The sequence below is a fragment of the Anabrus simplex genome, chromosome 1 (assembly GCF_040414725.1).
Source record: "Anabrus simplex isolate iqAnaSimp1 chromosome 1, ASM4041472v1, whole genome shotgun sequence".
Lineage (NCBI taxonomy): Eukaryota > Metazoa > Arthropoda > Insecta > Orthoptera > Tettigoniidae > Anabrus > Anabrus simplex.
Window position 1 is genome coordinate 121,886,148 of NC_090265.1, and position 22,123 is coordinate 121,908,270.

Sequence of the window (22,123 nt, forward strand, 5' to 3'; positions counted from 1 at the left end):
ACAGATAAAATAAATTTGTATTGTATAATGCTGAGAGAAAACTCTCTCTTTCCATGGACAATGGACAATGATTTTCAAAATGAAATACTACTAGAAAAGCCTCGGTTGGTAACATTTAGACCCTAATCTGTTTTCAGTTTGACTATATGTTTATGACTAAGGCAGGAGAAATGCTTATAAATATCTGACAGTTTTTAAAACATATAACATTGATAAATGTTTGCGCTTGCCGGTCTGAATAGCTCAGGTGGTAGAGCGCTGGATTTCTGAGCGCAAGTGGATGGCTTCGATCCCGGCTCAGTCCGGTGGTATTTGCAGGTGCTTTTACCACTCGGTAGATTTACTGGCATGTAAAAGCACTTCTGAGGGCAAAAATGCGGCACCTCAACTCTGTCATGACTCAGTTGACTCAGTTCTCTTCCGACTGTGTTTGATGGAGGGAAGAAATGATTCTGTAGTTCTTAAGAACTCACTGTTTCGTCATTAGTTGTGGTGTAAAGTTCAATTGTTAAGTGAAATATTTCTTGTGGTATGTATACATTTTTGAATTTTACATTTTATTGTGTTAATTAAGAATGCAGAGACTGAAAAATATACTATTCGCAAACTATGCAGCAAAGAACGATTTATAGTACTGAATATGTTTAAATATTTCGTAAGGAAAATAATAGTTACCCAGACAGTTAAACAGCAGAAATTTACGGGTGTTTTAAATGCCATGTAATGTATTTAGGTTGTTATTTTATACATATATCACAATATTATTATTATTCTCCTTGTCTCGTTATGCCCATTCATAGAGCACATTGGAACTTGTTCATTGGCTTCATGACTTTCGCATCTCTATTCTTCCAAAATATGTTCAAGAACTCACTGTGTTGCCTCCTCCGTTCTTCTGACCAACTTTTACCACTCCTGACGATAGTTTTGACCACAAATGTGTGTTTTTTTACCGAGGTCTTGAAGACTTAGCGATTTTTAATGATGTATTCCCCGATGTTCAATTCATTCAGGTCTCCTGTTGTTTCCTCCAGCCAATTTGTTCTCCTATTTTGAGAATAAATTATACTTAATAACCATTTTGTGATTCAATTATTATCCATCCTAAAACAGTGTCCAAAAGTCAACCGTCTCCTCCGCACAGTATTGATGAAACTATCTGTGTAACTATAGAGGTCTTCAGTTCGCCTTTTGATCCAAATTCCATTTTTCTTTCCTTTTCTTTTATTTTCCATTTTCCTTTTCTAAGAATTTTACGTTCTTGTTTTTCAATATCTCCAATTTTCGAATGACTTACTAAAGTTAAGGTTTCTGATGCTTATAGAGCTTCCGGTAGAAAAAATATTTCGTAATATTTCATTTTTACATTACGTGACATTATTTGTTTATTGTACTGATCCCATGTCAGTTTAAAAGCCCTCTGAAGGACTGAGTCCCTTCCTGTTTCTGCCAAACTTTCTAATGCCGAAGAAAGAATAATTTTTTTAAAATCATATACCTGTGAAATTGTCCCATTTGCCGTTTCAGTTTGATCTTTGTTTCGCTTTTGCTGAAAATTCTGCATGTACTTGGTTTACTTGAGTGATATCTGAAGGCCTGCCTGTGATGCAATTCTGTGTAATGTATCGATAGCATACCTAGTTTCCTCCTTGTTCTTAGACATTATTATTATTATTAACAAAGTTAATTCAAAAATTATAATTTATTATAATGTGTGCACATGAATCGCACACTGAATTCTAAAATATCGTGGCTAAGTAACTGTGCCATAGTTCTCTGTGTAGGGCGTGAGGTTCAATTGTATGTAATAAAGAATTAAATCGAAATATTGCATGTTTTTCATTAAAACCATGCCCGTATAAGAGTTTTGTAGTTTTGTCACATCAAGTGACAACATTTTACGTCCAGTAGATCAGGCATCAGTGCCAGCAATTTAATACGAACTGTCTTTGCAGATGTTAACCTTCTGTCTTCATATCTTTAACGACTAAAGTTTGTTGACGGCGGGTATTTTATTATCCTCTGCCATCCGCTATCAATGATAGAGGCTAACATAGAGTACCCACACGCCTAGGGCGGAAGTGATGATCTGATATGTCCCTAACATCCAAAAAAATCAATCCGTAACATAGCACGCAATGTAGGAAAAAAAATACGTATCTTTCTGTTAAAGTTTAGAACTTGGAGGAAAGGCTATTCGAACGGATATTCTACAGCCAATGAAGGTCACACACGCTGCCTCCACATGGGCGTGGAACAGCTGTGAATGATATCTCGGAATAGTCGATAGAGAATTTCGGATGTGCTGCGGCTAGATCTGCCAGGTAGTGACGTAATAATGCGGGTACACTAGCATCCAGTCGTTAAAACAAATGGGGTCATCGATTTTGGAACCGCAGGTGGGTGTACTCTATATTGTTTGAATAGGACTTTCCCTTCCTCAAGTGTTAAAATTAATAATGAAACGCAAGGTTTGCTTTCTCTTCAGTGTACTTAACATTAACCTAAATTACGCCTCAGATGGATGTCAGTTATTGATGTGAAAGGTATATATAACAAACGAAATAAACAAAAAGACATGGTGTGCGATCCTGTTAATGCCAAATCGATTAACTGGTGGAAACATGCTATTACTGGGTGCATGTATATTTGAAGAAATGAACACATTCGCCTCAAGTTCAAACGCTCTTTGTCTATACTGAAACTATTCTTGTCATGGACGCATTAATTTTATATCCTAGGCAATCACAGTTTAAAAAATGAAATCTCCAACGAAGGGCCACTACCATACATCTCTTGGAAAGTACATGAATGAATAAATGGATTGTTTCCTCTACAATTAACAAACACCATGCTGCTAGAATCTTGATGTGTTTTAGCCTGCCGAGTGACTGGTGCTCAGTTCGAAGGCCTGCAGATCAAGAAATTACGTGGAGTCATCGCAATGTACACTCTAGGACGTTGTTCTTGGATGTTTAGACCAGGGCCGCTATCTCACAATCAGATAGGTCCTGAATATTTTACACGTCGGATGATGCGAACTGGAACTAGCCATCAGATCCAGGTAAAACTCTCACCTGTCTTGGAATCAAACCCAGGGTCTTTCGGTAAGAGGCACGCTTACTGGCACTAGACCATCGGATAGACCAACAATGTTACCTTACCGTACTGTAGGAACGTATGAGTACGTGACACATTTACCCAATCCTGGAGGATGGTGTATTTAAGGTTCCTTTACACATGCCCACAGTAAAATGAACTCTACGAATCTTTTTATAATGATGGACTGCAAATCAATATGAGCCTGGGAGGCGCGACCATTCTTAACGGAAATAATTGATGGGAAGAGCATTGTCACATCAGCGACGATATGTATGATACAGCATAGCTCAGGAATGCACTGAGAAATTTGAACCATACTTCGTACACATATGACTCAATATCTATAAATAAATACTTTGGGGGGATAAGACACCCCTAATTCTGAGATTGGAGAGGGGATGACTGATAAAACTAATCGAAACGACCGATTTAGTGTCAACTCAATAGATCTCGAGGTACCTAGTGATATTGGTGACAGTTCTAATGACAGTTGAAATCGTGCACGTCATATCTATAGTGCGACGCGTAAATACATATAATTATAACTTACTTCTATACTCTGCTTCTACATTTACAAACATGTAAATAGAATTACTTTCATTTTACGATAAAATTACCTTTATTTTGCAATCAAAATAAAGAGATTTAATTCCTTTCCCTGTCTCATTTAAGACTAAGATAAACAAATGCGCGGGAAATGCCGGGTACTAAAGAAGGCACTCATTTTATTGGTTCGTTTTCGTAGCTTTGTAAACACGATATCATCACCCTTAAAGCTGCACGATTTCTTATAAACACGTACACATGTAGAATAAATATGCAGGAGTGTGATAACGCTCACATCAACCAAAAACTGGTTATGAAATTTGTTGAGGCTAAGAAAAATTCTGGTCATTATGTAGATGTCACTAGCCAGTGGAGACAGGAACATGGGTTCACTAGAAACGAAATATGTTTTGTCGTATCTCGTGCACACTTACACTACCTTTAACGGTGGGAACATGAGCGTGACCAAAAACGTTCAGCGTACTTTAGTGCAAGCCAGAAATGCCAGTAATCATAATTTCGAGGGGGCATTCAAATTCCATCGCCGGTCATCCCAGAAATATTTTGTTTGGTTTCACACTTAAATCCATCTTAATTTTTGGTAAATTGCCGCTTTGAAGACCATACACTGTAAGTAAGTCTCAGTGTATGACAATTAGCTGGGCATAATTTACACATGTGGCAAGTGAGCTAATATCCCTAATGTTCCACGTGAAAATACAAAACTAAATATTGAAGCTACGGCTGAATTGTTATCGATATCGGCAACTCAATGTACGAACATTAATACAGCTAATTTTTCGGCACACTTTTAAAAGAATCACTTTATTTAATATGAAGCTCATCAATAAGTAAATGAGGAAAATTAAACCTGCTCCACATATAAATCTAATACTGACGCTATGTCTCTTATGTCGTAATCACGGAGACAGGTTAGGTAGTCCAGTAGCAAAATTAAAGGTTATACCTCGCCATAATGAGGCGTATCAGGCATAATGGTGAATGAGATACTTCGCCATTCCTTTCCATTCTCGGCCAGAAATTGTTAATGTAGCATGACTGGACCTATGAGTCGTCTCTCATAACAACCAGCCGCATTAGTTGTGCTCAGCAAAACACACATCTCAGCAGCTTCCACACTGTCACAACCATAAATGGACTGAGACCTCTGTTGAAGCTACATTTTATTCTGGACTGTGCCAAAATATATACAGTATGCAAAAATACCGCACACTTCCAAAATAGAAACATGCTCAATTACGCAATATTAAGAATGAAATTTATTCAATTGAGCAGAACCATTCATAGAATTTGAATACAGAATATGCTATCCACTCCGGCACTGACGTTAATAAAATGTTCTTATATATAACATATTAACAAAGCCCGGATTTTCATGCCGTAACAGGTTAGATTGCAACCTGAATTTCGTTAAGAAGAAATGTCGGCCACCTGCTCTTCCGTAATGTAGCAAGAGTAACATAAATTATAGGAGTTCTGATAGGCCGTACTCCTAATATTTAAGCAAACCCCATAGCACAATCGTTGTGCAGGTATACTATACTTGTTGCTCGCTTCAGAAACTTTGCATTCTAACATATTAATGCATAAAAATCCGGGCTCTACTAATTTCGTGTGGCTATTTCTAGTCTGGTGCAGGGTGGGTGGCATTTTCTATGTATGTATATGTACGAAGTATTTTGTAGTGTGTTGCGTGTGGTGTCTGGTGTGCGAGAATGTTGGGGACAGTACAAACACCTAGTCCACGAGCAAGGTAAAAAGAAATCATTTTTAAGGTTAAAAGTAGAACCCGAGGCTCTCTGTAAACAATGCGCTAACCATACAGCGAAGGAGCTGGACACACCGATAAAACTTCTCACATTCGAGTCAATAGACCCTATTATCTGGTTTCAGACTAATGTGACCGAACTTGAAGGAGAGGACAGAGAGGAAAGACACAATTATGGGACAAACGACGAGTAATATAAAAGGGAATATCATCTAAAAACCATTACAAGTTTTACTTTGATGACAGGTTCAGGGGGCTATTGTACGTTTCATTGAGAAGTTCTGAAAACAGTTCCAGTTGTCGAATGGTCTCATCATATACAGTGCAACAACTATTCATCTGTGTCATAAAAGTACCACTGACTGTCCGAATTAAAAACAGTTACCTGATCTGGTAAAATATCAGTTATTTGAGTCGATCCCCCCCCCCCCCACTGAAGAGTATGTGGCGTATGGTAATTCTATCGGAGAGATGAAGGTGGAGGCAATATCAAAATTGGGAATTGTACTAGTCAATATGCATTTTTCCTCACAATGCGATTTATTTAATCGTACGTGACATACGGAGGCAAAAAACGTTCGTACATCTGTGGACAGTGATATACAAAGGATGAATGTGTTATATGTGCATTGACATTATCAAGAATGTTAGTTGGGAAATATTATTAGAAGTCATAGAACAGATATGCACGAATAAAGGAAGAAACGTGCACGGAAGGACGATTATCGCGGACTGCACATCTGTGGCACATATCAGAGCTCTTTAAGCGGTCATTTGAATGCAAATTGGGTATGGGCACGGATGTGTCTGGCCAGATATTCACTAACGCAACACCTTCTGGATGCTACCAATTATACATAAGAAGATGCTCCTTGGACAAAAGAATGAGTTCCTTCATGCTCACTCAAGGAAGATCAACGAACTCCGCATGTGTCTATCGAGAAAACCTTGGAGTACTCTCACTTGGAATTTCTGGTTGATCCAAAAGAAGCAATTATCTGAACGCCTACAACTTCATGTCCAGATAATGCTAAAATCTCTTATGTTGTCGCCCTTAATAATGGAGACAACACACTTCAGACAACACACCACACACTGCAGCTCTTGATATAACTCAAAACATATCGAAGGTTTAAGATGCACAAGACATTTTGCATTTTATGAAGATGAAGAATATATCGTCGCTGGTCGTCGAAACTTCTGCACTGTGTGACAATGTTGAGGGGAGAAATACTGACCCGCAGCACATGTATCGCTTAAAAGATATATTCGATGATACAGTATTCCATGCAATACTGAACCTTAGATGATAGAACCTCTCTGGTCAGAGTTCTGAACTGAAACATTATTACTAGGGCTCAGATGTATACGACCTAAAAATAGTCCAAATAAGCAAGCAAATATGACCTCAAAAGTGGCAAAATATGACGAAAAAATGACAAAATATGACCCGAAAGTTAATCTAAATATGGCCGTTTTAAAGTAAACGATAAATCGAAACGGCAATTCCTTTGGTACGCATTTGTAAACTAAATTCTTTATTCTTACTTTCGTATCCATTTTCTGAATATACATGTTCAGTAGTTATTCACAGTCTATTTCCCTTGATTCACATATCAAACATTTGTGAATACATAGCTATAAAGTACGAAGTCGCTAAGATTATCAGATCACAAACATATTGGAAGTCAGAACATGTCTGCATCCTGCATTGATGGTTTGAAATACGAGAAAGCTAGAAATTAATCAATTTTGAAAAGTATTTTGGAAAGTTTAAGCCCAGATTACATTAATATTATTCAAATGCGTTAAAGTTTAAATTGATTACCACGAAAGAAGTAAGTAGATGTCTTTCAATATATTATAGTAGGGTGGCGGGTCCTATAGTACAAACTATAGTACAACCCCGCGGATTGAATTGAAGTGTATGACAAGGTTCATGTTTTGCTCGCAATCGGTAAGTTGAAGATGATTTTGAACAGTTACATCTGTCATCAAACGGCCGAAATATGACTGAAATTCGACATTTCTACAAAAATAGCTCAAAATATGACTATGACAAAATACAGTCAAAATATGCATTTATATGACAAATAAAGTTCACTTAGTTTTGACCATAATCAACTAATTTGCACTAAAATTCAATCAGGAAATAAAATAGAAAAAAAGAAAAAAATATTACGTTTCATAAACATTCCAGCCCTAATTATTACATAGCGGTTTCTACAGGCACAACGATGACATATAGAAATCAATGTTAGTGTGCAACACCCCAGCTGGAAAGATGGATGGCTACACGAACACAAGTGCTTCCTCCTCCGTTAGAATGCAAGTTAAGAGTAATTATTATTAGTGGAGGGTTTCTACGATGTTTAAAGGATTTCCACTTTTCCACTCCTAATAATGCCAACGGCCGTAGCCGTGTTGAAACACCGGATCCCGTGATATCTCCGAAGTTAAGCAACATTGAGCGTGGTCAGGAGTTGGATGGGTTGCCACGCGCTGTTGGTGGGGGGTAAGGGAATGGAGGAGCGGAAAGGAACTGGCCACCCTACCGCACGTAAACTCCGGCCCAGAAACACCTCTGCGGAGGTTCGGACCTGCCTTCGGGCAGAACAATCCTTACCTACTCCTAATAATACTTAAAGTATTCATTCTAGGCATTTCGAATGACAGACCAAGTATTATTGCGACGATGGGTTAGGAAACGGCTAAGAGAGAGAAGGAAGCGACCGGGACCTTGCTTACCGTGTAGAACTAGCTTTTGCCTGATGTGAAAATGTGAAACGACAGAAATCCATTTTCAGGGCTCCAGGCAGTAAGTTTTGAAACCACTGTCTTCCGAATTCAAGCTGACATTGTGTGACCCAATAGAAGCAGCAACTTCCTCGATATAAGAGAAAGACCTGAATGATAAAATACAATACGTTAGTGGTAGTAGTTTTAGAATGAATGTAATGATTAAATGTCAGAAAAGTACTGTCTGAAATAATTATTTGAAATGAGATCATGCTAACCAATCTGTAATAATTAAGATATGCATGTAACGTCACGTGGAGAATACGTTTCAAGAGAAAACAGAGTCCAAGAATTTCACACTATGGTTTAATACGCCAGTAAATCTGTGGAGGAAACGCAGCGAGTTAGCTGTGCGGTTAGTGACGCGCTGCTGTGCGCTTGCATTTTAGAGATAGAGTTCAAACCCCACTGTCGGCAGCCATGAAGTTGGTTTTCCGTGGTTTCCCATTTTCACACCAGGCAAAAGTCGGACTGTGCCTTAATTAAGGCTACGGCCACTTACATCGCACTCATTGCCCTATCCTATCCCATCGTCGCCATAAGAGCTATCTATGTCGCTGCGACGCAGAGCCAATTTTTGAAAAAAAAGATTTGTGGTGGTGGCAAAGAAATTAGAAAGAAAGCCTCACATTGAAAGGTCATCCGACCATTTAAACCCCGCATAAAGCTAAGTCTCTGTGGTGTAGTGGTTAGCAAGATTAGCTGACACCCCCGGAGGCCCGGGTTCGATTCCCGGCTCTGCCACGAAATTTGAAAAGTGGTATGAGGGCTGGAACGGGTTCCACTCAGTCTCGGGAGGTCAACTGAGTAGAGGTGGGTTCGATTCCCACCTTAGCCATCCTGGAAGTGGTTTTCCGTGGTTTCCCAATTCTCCTCCATGCGGATGCCGGGATGGTACCTAAAATAAGGCCACGGCCGCTTCCTTCCCTCTTCCTTGCCTATCCCTCCCAATCTTCCCATCCCTCCACAAGGCCCCTGTTCAGCATAGCAGGTGAGGTCGCCTGGGCGAGGTACTGGTCATTCTCCCCAGTTGTATCCCCGACCAAGAGTCTGAAGCTCCAGGACACTGCCCTTGAGGCGGTAGAGGTGGGAGCCCTCGCTGTGTCCGAGGGAAAAGCCGACCCTGGAGTGTAAACAGATGATGATGATGATGATGATAAAGCTAAGCGTGAGAATGTGACTTAGTGTCTCCAATGATTCTTTGAAATAGGGCTATCTGGAGTAAGGAAGAGAAAATGTTATTCTCATATTTCACGCATTATTTAGTTGTCCGCTACCGTAATGACAGAAGTATTACACATTTTATAAACTATTTTCAACGGTTTTCACCACTCATATACAAGTATCGGCTTTTAAGTTAATTTGCATTAATAAAACGCAAGTTCTTTACCAACTAACAGCAAAGACGTACGACGTCATCCTGCACAATTTCGAATAATTTCCTTAACAGCCTCCTCTCGAATATGAATTATATTCTTATAGTAAAATGGCTCGACAGTCAAACGAACATTACTGTCTTCGAAGTGCCACTATCGTTTAGGCTATGATTCAAACCTCAATTTCAATTAGCTGGTCACATTGCCAAAAGTCCTGACAGACGACTTTAAAGTGAAATTATGCTTTTAACCTGGAGGACGGACAACGTAATCAGGAAGAACAGCAAAAGCGAGACAATGGCATTATACAGTTCAATGTGAGAAAGTTATCAGATTGAAATTGATGAATGCGTGGATACTGCATCGGAGCTGGGCCAATGAGGTGATGTGTTGTCCACGACGGACAGTAACATTTTGATCAACAGCGACGAAGGTACGGCCCTGACAAATCGTCGAAGAGAAGTGAGATCATCATGAATGAAATGAGCGCGTGGTATATATAACTGTATATTTGTGTGTTGGCGTTGAGGCAAACCTTGTTATTCCGCAATTGGTTTCATCCTCTTGTTATTCTCTATTCTGTTGACTTTCATTCCTCAATATAGATCTCTTCCATTCCTTTCCATATAAACCTCTGCTGGGAAGTGAGTATCCAGTTGCTATCGTGTGGCATTGAATGTCATCAGTCCATTTAGCACTCCTGTGGTATCTGTCCCATCACAGGCTTTGTCAACGTCGAGGTATTCCTTATTAATGTCTTGCATCTTGCTGCAATACGTCATTTTCGCGAGGCCTCTTCCTAACCTATTTGTTTCGCACCCTTCTTCTCAAGTTATTTCAGGCGTAGAGCGTTCATCGCAGATTAGGAGGCGGTATATGATGTTCAAGCGAAGGTAACATTTACAAGTCCATGTGCTTTCAGCATACTAAGAACAGCAGGGCTGAGTAGCTCAAACGGTGGAGCGCTGGCTTTCTAAACCCAACTTGGCCGGTTCGATCCTGACTCAGTCCGGTGGTATTTGAACGTGCTCAAATACGTCGCCTTTTGTCGGAAAAAAATGAAATGGCATATGGATTTTAGTGCCGGGAGCGTCCGAGGACCTGTTCGTCTCGCGAGGTGTAGGTCTTTTCATTTGACCTGTGCGTCGCGATGAGGATGAAATGATGACGAAGACAACATATACACCAAGTTCCCGTGCCAGCGAAACGAACCCGAAGTCCCTGTAACCAAATGATAGCACGCTAACCATGTAGCTATGGAGTCGGACCTTTTGTCGGTATATCTGCTGGAATTTAAAATATTCCTCATCATAGGCTAAAGACTAAGCAACCATTCTCCTCTCAATCCTGCCGTTCTCTTCACTTCTTTTTAGTCTTTACCACCCACCAAGTTTCTCACATCCTCGAAGTATGTCTTCCTTGGCCTTCCTCCTTTTTAATGCTATTTATTCGGGGCGTCGACCTAAGAATATCTTTTGCCCTTAATTTGCACCATATGTTATGAAGCTGCGTGTTTTGAAATTGCGGAAATATAATGTATTAAATGTGAGGAAAGGAACATTACGGACGACACAAACACCCAGCCTCCAGTCCAGAGATATTAATCATGTACAATTAAAAACCTCTGACCCGGCACCGAATCGAACCCAGGGCCGCCGGGAGACAGGTGACACGTTGCCTCCTACACCGCGGGGCCGGACTGGTCTTCCTCTTTCTTTCTTTCCTTGTATATTTTCTTCAGCGACGTTCACTAGGAAGTCATTATGTCTCACGTTATGACCTACATGTTCTATCTTTAATCTTTCCATATCTTTTATCGGTCTCCGTTGCTCATTGATTTCCTTCAGAACATCTCGATTCGTAGTTTCTTTGTCCAGCACGTCCTCGTAATTTTCCTCCAAATTCGCATTTCAGTTGCTTCCAGTGAATAAATTTCCTTTTACCAGTAGTTCAGCTCTCACAACCGTAAAGTATATCGTCGCTGCCGGGACAAACCCTATGTGAAATATTTTAGCTACTTTAGCGCCAGTAAGATTCTATCATCTAAGGTGCAATATTGTGTGCATATCGTCAAGGCATTCTCGCTCTACATAATACATGCGCTGAGGGTCAGTATATCTCCTATCACATAGGATGTATTGTCCCGGCAACGACGATATTCCAGACATAGGATTTTACAAAAGCCTTCCTTGTTTCTAAACTTATTCGGGTATTTGTTAAAAGATTAATTTTATTTTGAAGGACCTGTTTAGCAAGAGCTATTACTCTCTTGATTTCCTTTGTGAATCTATTGTCTTCACGTATAATGCTTCCTAAGTAACAGAAATGTTGGACTTGTTCTATTTTGGAATTTCCTATTCTTATGTTTCTATCAACTTCCCTGCCAAATAATGTTTTACCATTGGTTTTTAGTTTTAATATTTCAATGTATCGCACAGAGCAGCCAACATTCTATTTAATTCTTTCTCAGAGTCTGCTACTATGGACGTATCATCAGCGAATCAAATACTGTGGACTCTTTTCCCATGTATACTTATCCTTATAATCTTTTCCTTTAAAACGCATATTGCATCCTCAGTAAACAAATTGAAAAGGTATGGTGAGAATGGAAAACGCTGCCTCTGGGACATAATTTTGGCACCTCCAAATCCAGAAAAATGCAGTTAGTGGGATATAAAACCAGGAACATCATTATTATTTTTTGATCTAAGAATCCGTACCTGGGGACATTGATAAACTTGGAAAACATAATTATACTCACCAATTAATCATGATGAATATGATGATTATGATCTCATCATTATTAACTTTCGAAGGTCAAATGACTCCGTCGGAAACGATCGTGCAAAATTGAGCACACTATACGCAAGCCTAATAATCTACAGTTGTCAACCATCCATTTATGGGTCTTCTCTACCTGTATATTCTGGTCGAACATTTTATACCGTGGCTCTAAAAAATCACTACATTACTGGGGTGGTCTAATGGAAATAGAAATGAAGACGCTAGCTGTTAGGAGCTCCGGAAGGAACGTGACGAATAAACGACCGAGAAATTAGTAAGCTAACGAGTTGAGATTGGAATGAATGAGAGAAGCGTGAACCACATAAATTAATACATTTGTTCAATAAGAACTGAGGATAGAAGTCTGCAGAATGCAGAAAGTGTGAAATTGAGCAATTATCTAAGTGGGGCATAATTACTCCCATTAGTTATGGGCGTCATTTTCTGATTACAGAGGGGAGAGATATGAATTGTATGACCTCGGCGAGCGAGCAGTCATCATCATTAGATATTACAGCCTTAATATTCTTCATCTTAGTCGGGAGAAATGTCAGCCCGCTTTAAATTTCCGCGCCTTTCCTCTTGATCTTCTTTGTGTTTCATTTATACACGTAAGTCTCTCGTTACCTCTGTAGTAGCACTACTGCTTTTATCATTTAAGATGTGGGAAATTGTGTTTAGTTTCGTGTGTTTAATGTGTTGATGATACTGTGCACTTAACGTGTATTATCGGTCCTGGATTATCGTGGTCATCAATCTCGTGTACTTTATTTTCATACCATATCCTTGATTCCATATCCATAAGCAATCAGTATCTAAGACAAAGGCTACCTTGATCATCACTCTCATGCACTTAATACCTGTTTCCTTGCTGTAGCTGAGCTGAGTGACCCAGACGGTTATAGCGCTGGATTTCTGAGCAGATTCAATCCTGGCTCAGTCTGGTGGTATTTGCAAATGTTCAAATTGGCCTACGTCAGCCTCGTGCCGGCAATTTAATAATATTGAATATTATTGTTATTCTATTTGTTTCGTTACGACCCCTGAGGATTACGAGTGACTTGTTCGGCACGTCTTCTTTCTTCCCAATACATCTTCATTCTCTCACTCCTCTTTCTCTCTGTTTCCGTGATCTGAATTTGGATCCTGATGTCCGTCCATCTGTGTCCTTTCACGAGCTTTCTGTATTTGGACATATCCTGTACTGGCATCAGTGCATATTTTTCCTTTATGCCAATTGTGTATACGTGTTGTTATCCATTCAACATGTTATAAGATTTGGATACCATATTCATCGCTTTCATGTACTCTTCTCGTTTCCTGACCCCCTATTAGCTACACCTTCAGCATGTAATACTTTGGATATCTCTCCATAATTCTAATGTACGCCGTTTAACCCTCCTTTAGTCGCTCACGGAGATTTCCTCCGGGCCGATTACATTTTGCACGGTACTGAACTTCTCAGTTGAACTGTTGGTCTCCCCACCCCTATACCTTTCTCCTTGTTCATTTGGACTCGTCCTGTCAGCATTTCGGCGCGATCGTGCATCCTGTGAGCGAGTGTGGGATCATTGTTGTGACAAGCGACATCACCTGGACGTTTTCTCCGTGTGCAAATAAGCAAAAAACCTTGTATTTTAGTGCATAATATTTATTTTCCAAGTCGGTGACTTTGTTGTTCCGTTCTTCAAAACGTTTTTTGGAAAAATATTATTTCATATTTCATATGATGTGATCGTCGTAGGTAATATCAAAAGACCATAAGTCACAGTTAAGGTCTACAGTATTCTGATTTTAGATCAAACAAACTGTGTAAGAATAACCTACTAATACTTAAAAGTGTTTCTTTTAATTATACCAAAGAATACTGGAAAAGAACATGTCAAAAAAACATCTCAATTGACGAAAATTACGCTCATTTTTTGCCCCGGAGGTTACCTCCGTGCGCGACTAGTAACGTAATAATTTTCGCGCGACTAAAGAAGGGTTAATGCATGATTGTTATCTCTTCCGTGGTTTCCCATTTTCACACCAGGCAAATGCTGGGACTATACCTTAATTAAGGCTACGGCTGCTTCCTTACCATTCCTAGGCCTTTCCTATCCCATAGTCGCCATAAGACCTATCTGTGTTGGTGCGACTTAAAGCAAAATAGCAAAAATAGCTAGATTGTTATATCTACGTAGTATAAAGTACTCGATTTTGTCTGCCTATCTGTCTGTCCGTTTGTGAGGTCTAATCGCAAGGACTGAATGGATTTTGATGCGGTTTTCACCATTCTATTAAGCATTTCTCGAGAATATTTATAGAAACATACTCCTATGACTAATGGAAGCCGAGCAGTAGTGATTTCAGTGAATCAAGTCGAAGGAAAACCGGTCGTCATTGTTACAATTTAGCTTACGCTGGCTAAACACATAAAAGTACGTTTATACTATGAGGAGTAAGAATAATTATAATCCAACATAATATATTCAAAAAATGTCTGTGACAGCATATATTTATCTTTAACACATAAACCACTATACCTATGCTGTGTTACAGTTCGCAGTAAAAAAAATAATAAAAAACGAAAAACCGAGCCTCGATAGCTGCAGTCGCTTAAGTGCGGCTAGTATCTAGTATTCGGGAAATAGTTGGTTCGAACCCCACTGTTGGCAGCCCTGAAGATGGTCTTCCGTGGTTTCCTATTTTCACATCAGACAAATGCTGGGGGTGTACCCTAATTAAGGCAACGGCTACTTCCTTCATATTCCTAGATCGTTCCTGTCCCATCGTCGCCATGTGACCTATATGTGTCGGTACGACGTAAAGCAACTTGCAAAACAAAAAAAAACAAAAAAAAAAAGAAAGAAAGCAACATATAAAATTAATTGGTTAATTCTTACCGAGCAGGTGTCCGTGCGAATAGGGACGAGCAGCTGTGAGCTTGAATACGGGAGATAGTGGGCTGGAACCCCACTGTGGGCAGCCGTGAAGATGGTTTTCTATGGTTTCCCATTTTAACACCTGGTCACGATCGCTTTCTTTCCACTCCTAGCCCTTTTCTATACATTGGTCGCCGAAACACCTATATGTGTCGTTGCGACGTGAAACAAATTGCACCCAAGAATGTAATCGTTATAAAAATAAATTGTTTATTGTCCTCAGACAACTAATGTAGATTAAAATGTAATTTTTCAGTTTTATTTTTATCTACACTTTCGAAATCAGCGTCGTTTACCGTTTTTAGCGCGATGTCCGTTGAAAACTCTGAAATATGGTAATAAAAATGACCAGCTTCAGAGCGACTGAGTAGATTGTGAGCCAGCGCGGTAGCTATCAGCGACTTTAGCAAGTGTTCGTTGAACACGCTACGATACAATTTATTAAAGTTTTCCAGTGATTTTTCGTAAAATCTTTAATAACCCATCATGCCGAGACTGAAAGCGAATATAGATCGGGCATTCGAAAAATGTGCGTTCATCACGTAACAATGAGTCTGACCAACGAAGTTATTCTCGAATGTCACAGAACAGAGAAGGAATGACTTCACAAAGACAAACTCGACAACTCGACAATTTCACTGCGCAGGTTCAAGTAAGTTATATTACTTAGTATTCACAGCAGTTGATAGTGAAGGAGCAGTTCATTACTCTGTACAAATTGTAAATTCTTTACATCCTTCCGGCTATCACTATGATTCCTTCAGATTTAACTTTTGATTTCAAAAGGGTCTAATATGTGATAAGTGTCGCCTTTGGCTTGACAAAGCACAGTGTCAGACACTTACCGTGGCTGGAACTGATATCAGTGGAATATGCTTTTCTCATGGGCAGCTTTACGTGTTACTTTTGCGTGTTACATCAAAACAAATTATTCTCTGGAGGAAGAGTGACTAATGTCGTATACAAGGAAATCTCATAAATCCTTAAATCCATAACTGCTCCCATGCGGAACCTGGGTGGATAGCTACTTGATTTAATATAGATGAATTGGGATATAATGTTCACTTCAGATATAGTGACAGAGCAACCTCTCACATGTATGTGACTGAATTTGTTACTATTATTTGTATTACTTTTCAAAACACAATCTCCTCTGTCGTTTTCATTATTTAAATACACGTAACGTGATTGTTTTATTAATTAGTATATCGTGTTTATCAGTTATATACACTATACACCGTGTTCATTATATTCATCTTGCCTATCTTTCCTATTCTATCTCCTTAACGTTGAATTAAGGTAGAACTTATATGATCGGGTTGTAAAATATTTCTAGTGACACATTTGGTGTTTACCCGACAAATTTGATTTAAATCTCAGCCGTGAACGCCCAAGAGAGATTCTGTTTACTCTGCCATTTTGTACGTCTTGAGTAAAACGGAACGTTGAAATTGACGAGCAAGCAGCCAGATGGCGTCAAATTAAAATGCTTTCACAGGGTAGCTGAGGTCATACGAGTATTATTATAATTATTATTGATGAATATTGAATTTTCACGACCACATTGTAATCGAAACCGACTTTCAAACTATTAGGTCGTGTTACGTACATTTTGTACGTGTTGGAGAGATGTTAAGTACAGAACAAAAATGGCCAACCAGACACCAGTGGGATCCGAACACACAACCTCCCGCTTTCGCGTCGGTTGCTCTACCAGTTGAGCTATGGTGACCTAATAGCTTCAAAGTCGGTTTCGATTATTATTATTATTATTATTATTATTATTATTATTATTATTATTATTATTATTATTATTATTATTATTTGATTCGTTATGCCCAACTAAGGAGCGCGTGTGGACATACTTAGCACATTATTTCTTCTTTTCTTCCCAAAACCTCTTCATCCTTATTAATATTATTATTACTATTATTACCGTTATTATTATGTCAAGAAGGATCCTCGACGAGACAAGTGGTTTGGGTAGATGTAATACTCATTTATAGCGTTTCAGTAAGTTTTCAGATAGAGGGCTATCTTATTCTTCGATCCAGTCAAACAGTACGGGATTCAATTTAGCAACCGCGAGCACGTAGGACGTGTCCCGTATGAAGTGAGCTGCGCAGAACTGTAATGTGATTTGTATATGATTGAGCTGTAGGTATTCCTGCTTATTTGGTGTTCTCATTATCATCATCATCTGTTTACCCTCCAGGGTCGGTTTTTTCCCTCGGACTTAGCGAGGGATCCCACCTCTACCGCCTCAAGGGCAGTGTCCTGGAGCTTCAGACTCTTGGTCGGGGGATACAACTGGGGAGTATGACCAGTACCTCGCCCAGGCGGCCTCACCTGCTATGCTGAACAGGGGCCTTGTGGAGGGATGGGAAGATTGGAAGGGATAGGCAAGGAAGAGGAAAGGAAGCGGCCGTGGCCGTAAGTTAGGTACCATCCCGGCATTCGCCTGGAGGAGAAGTGGGAAACCACGGAAAACCACTTCCAGGATGGCTGAGGTGGGAATCGAACCCACCTCTACTCAGGTGACCTCCCGAGACTGAGTGGACCCCGTTCCAGCCCTCGTGGCAGAGCCGGGAATCGAACCCGGGCCTCCGGGTGTGGCAGCTAATCACGCTAACCACTACACCACAGAGGCGGACATTTGGTGTTCTACCAGGGAGAAAATCGATTAATTCATTGAAACAATAAATAATCAACACCGACATGAAGCCATGCTATACCTTTCAATGACTAGACAGTTTTGAGATCAAAAGTCACTAGGTTTCCTTCCGGAAGAGTTTCAAACATTTCATAGTATTGCGAATGTTTGTAAAAAAATCCCACTTGAATTAAATTCGATTATACTACCTTTCAATAAATTTGCAGTCCGACTCGTTGGCTGAATGGTCAGCGTACTGGCCTTCGGTTCAGAGGGTCCCGAGTTCGATTCCCAGCCGGGTCGGCGATTTTAACACAGGGGCTGGGTGTTTATGCTGTCCCCAACATTCCCGCATCTCACACATCACGCATAACACTATCCTCTACCACAATAACACGCACTTACCTACACAGGGCAGATGCCCAATACCCTCATCAGTGGGTCTGCCTTACAAGGGCTTCACTCGGCTAGAAACAGCCCCACAAAAGAAGTAGCACAATTGCGCATAATTTATGCTTTTAAAGCAATAGAAGGAGTAGACCAAAATTATGTGTACCTTATAGAAAAACATTTATTTATTATTCTTAGTGAAATACTTTCTGAAGAATATTTAGCTAAAATGCTTCGGTAATATGTTTTCTTTTTGTGACGGGTATTAATAAATGACCATACTACGCTCCTTTATTCTTTTTGAACACGTTATAGTTGAGGGAGACATAGTATTGGAATGACTTGAATATCTGCTTTTACCAAGGTGGCAGTTATTTTAACCCCGACTACCTCCCGTGGGATTTCTAAAGGATACTTCTTATCCCTGTGACTCTTATTCCGCGTAAAACTGGAAATCTTGTTGCTATAATCTCCACATGCAAAGTCGCATGAAACTACAAGCTTACTTGCTTGCTTGTTTCTGTGGATCCGTAGTAGAGTGTCGGCCTCCGAATCCTGAGATAGCGGGTTCAAACCCGGCAGAGGTTGTCGGATTTTTGAAGGGCGGAAAAAAGTCCATTCGACACTCCATGTCATACGATGTCGTCATGTAAAAGATCTCTGGTGATACATTTGGTATTTACCCGACAAATTAATTAAATCTCAGCCATAGACGCCCAAAAGAGATCCTGTTTATCCTGTCTGCCATCTAGCGGACCTAGAGTAAAACGGAACGTCGAAACTGACGAGCAGACAGCCAGATGGCGTCAAATCGAAATGTCTGCACACGGTAGCTGAGGCCATACGATTATTATTTATTATTTGGGAATCTTTAAGGAGAACTCATTTTTATATTCTGAAGGGTGAATATCCACTTAAGAGTCCTTCACAAGAAAGCCTACAGAAGGAGATTAGCACAGCCTGTTATTAATAGTTTATAAAAAAAACTTCCTTCTGCACAGGCCATGATTTTCCACGAAGGCATATTAGATAAGGGCTACCCCACTCTGTCACCTCATTCCTATGTGGGATAGGGTAATCAGCCCTCTGCTCTGACTCCTTAGCTCAGAAGAATTAATCTGGTAGGTCTATTCACTACTTTTGTGAGGGAGGGATGAGGTCGTAATAGGTGAAGGATACTGTCAAATACTTCTCATTAAGTTGGCCTCGTCTCGAATCCCGGTCTGTACATGTCATTCCTATGCTTTGAATTCCACTCACCGTAAAATTGGAAGTCCCATTATTATGATCAAAATATTAATACTCATGTACCGAGCGAGTTGGCCGTGCGGTTAGAGTCACATAGCTGTGAGCTTGCATTCGGGTGATGGTTGGTTCGAATCCCACCATCGGCAGTTCTGAAGACGATTTTCCGTCGTTTCCCATTTTGATGATGATGATGATGATGCTTGTTGTTTTAAGGGGCTTAACATCGAAGGTCATTGGCCCCTAGTTTCCCATCTTCACATGAGGCTAATACTGGGGCAATACATTAAATAATGCCACGGCCGCTACCCTTCCAATTCGAGGCCATCCTTTTGTTATTGAGATGTTAAACCACTAGCGAAAAAGAAATACTCACACCATCATATTCTTTCCTTCCCTTCATCACTCTTGTATGCTTAGTGAACCATAGGATCATACACGTATTACAAGGAGAAGTTTCATTCTTTATATTTCCCAATATTATTGACGAGAAATGGAAGTGCATCGTTCTGGATAAATGAAGAACCTCTTCCAATTGCACTGGCTTAGTTTTAAGGTGGAAGCAGAAACTGCTCCAATAATAATGCTCACAATATACTGTACTTAAAAAGTATATTTGTACCAATGGTCATTTACGGGAAAGTTTTAAGTACAGTGATGTAAAGTAAGACAAGAAGCTCCATTGAACCGCACTACTAACAACGGATCCGTCTCCTATTGAAAGTAACATTAGTGTGAAACTTTTACAGTGCATTGATTACACTTTGAAATAAACACCCGCGTTAATCCTGCGCTTTAGCGTGTTTCAGGACGTGAGTTGCATGGCCTTAAATGCTACGATATTTTCTTCGGAATACCTACAGTACAGACAACTCTACAGCCACAACTTTTCCATCTATTACAATAAATGTAAAAGATGTCCGACTCGTTGGCTGAATGGTCAGCGTACTGGCCTTCGGTTCAGAGGGCCCCGGGTTCGATTCCCGGCCGGGTGGGGGATTTTAACCTTAATTGGTTAATTCCAATGACTCGGGGGCTGGGTGTTTGTGCTGTCCCCAACACCCGTGCAACTCACACACCACACATACCACTATCCTCAAACACAATAACAAGCAGTTACCTACAAATTGCAGATGCCGCCCACCCTCAACGGAGGGTCTGCCTTACAAGGGCTGCATCCGGCTAGAAATAGCCACACGAAATTATTATTATAATTTAAAAGATGTTCGTTCCAACACTTAAGCAGTGAAAAAGTTTAACGGTGATGCCATTGACTCTAGGGAGAGAGTTCCCTGCTAAACGTGACATTGAATCCTTCATTATTGTGTCTCTGACTATAGAACGGGACATGCAGAATACAATATTTTCATATCTCTATTAATCTAACCCCCGTGGATTCTTCTTGATTATCCCTCCCATTCCTAAAGAAAAAGATCAAAATTATGTTCCTATTGGTTTGTATTCAGTCGAGAGGGCAATAAATCTAATCATTCCGGAAACATTTGCTATGTTAGTAGCAGTTCGTTACATTTCTTTTCCTCCACACTGTTAATAAGCCGGAAGTCACTCAACTGCTACTCCAAAGGGCGTGTAAGTTTACATTCCCCTTGATCCTGTCTTGCCACAAGCATCATTTTATAGTGCACCAGCACTGACATCCCATTTTGTAGTACGCAAGACATTACATGTATTGTTTAATTAACCACTATCACAACAATATTGAGAATTAGCGTAAACGCTACAGTGATATTTGATGACAGAAAGACACTTCCACTAGGGGGCAAGTACAGTATGCTTCTATGGGCATGATCCCTAAACCGGAAGATTTACTGGATCCCCAACAATTCGACGTCAGGCGTTACCTGAATGGTATATCCATGAAATAAAGAATCTACTATTTTACTCTTATTACATATCAGCTTGTATAGCCCGATTAAAAGTGTGTTATGCCAGTGGGTCATGGTGCTAAAATTTCGTACCAATCGTCACAGGAACTGGTTAGATGCGTATTGAAAATTAACACTGCTGATATTACAGAACTTGTCATAGATCAATTTGAGGCAAGTTATTGAAAGCAAGAATTTTTTCTTGACGATGCCAGAAGATTTAGTGCAATATAAATACCATGTTTAATCAGAAATTGGCATGAGGTTATGTTTCTATACACGGTGAGAATATTTGTTTTGTGTTGTCAACTATGTACCAGTAAACTGCTGAGCCATCTCCACATAGGCAACGAAGATTCCTAGAGGAGTAGAAGAGGACTTCCACTACTCGTAACCTCGCTACTAAAGGCGATAACTTTGTTAGCTCTGTGCTCGGTGACCTTAAACCTCGGGAATCAATCCCGATATCACTTCCTGTGTAGCCTTGAGTCAACCGTAGAATCAAGTACCTCACCGGAAACGAAAGACTCATTTTCAGGCATTTTTGGCGTTATTACGCGGAAACGAACCCACGTATTTCCGGGAACACCGAATATGCCTATACCGTCCTAATTATGCAAACTCCT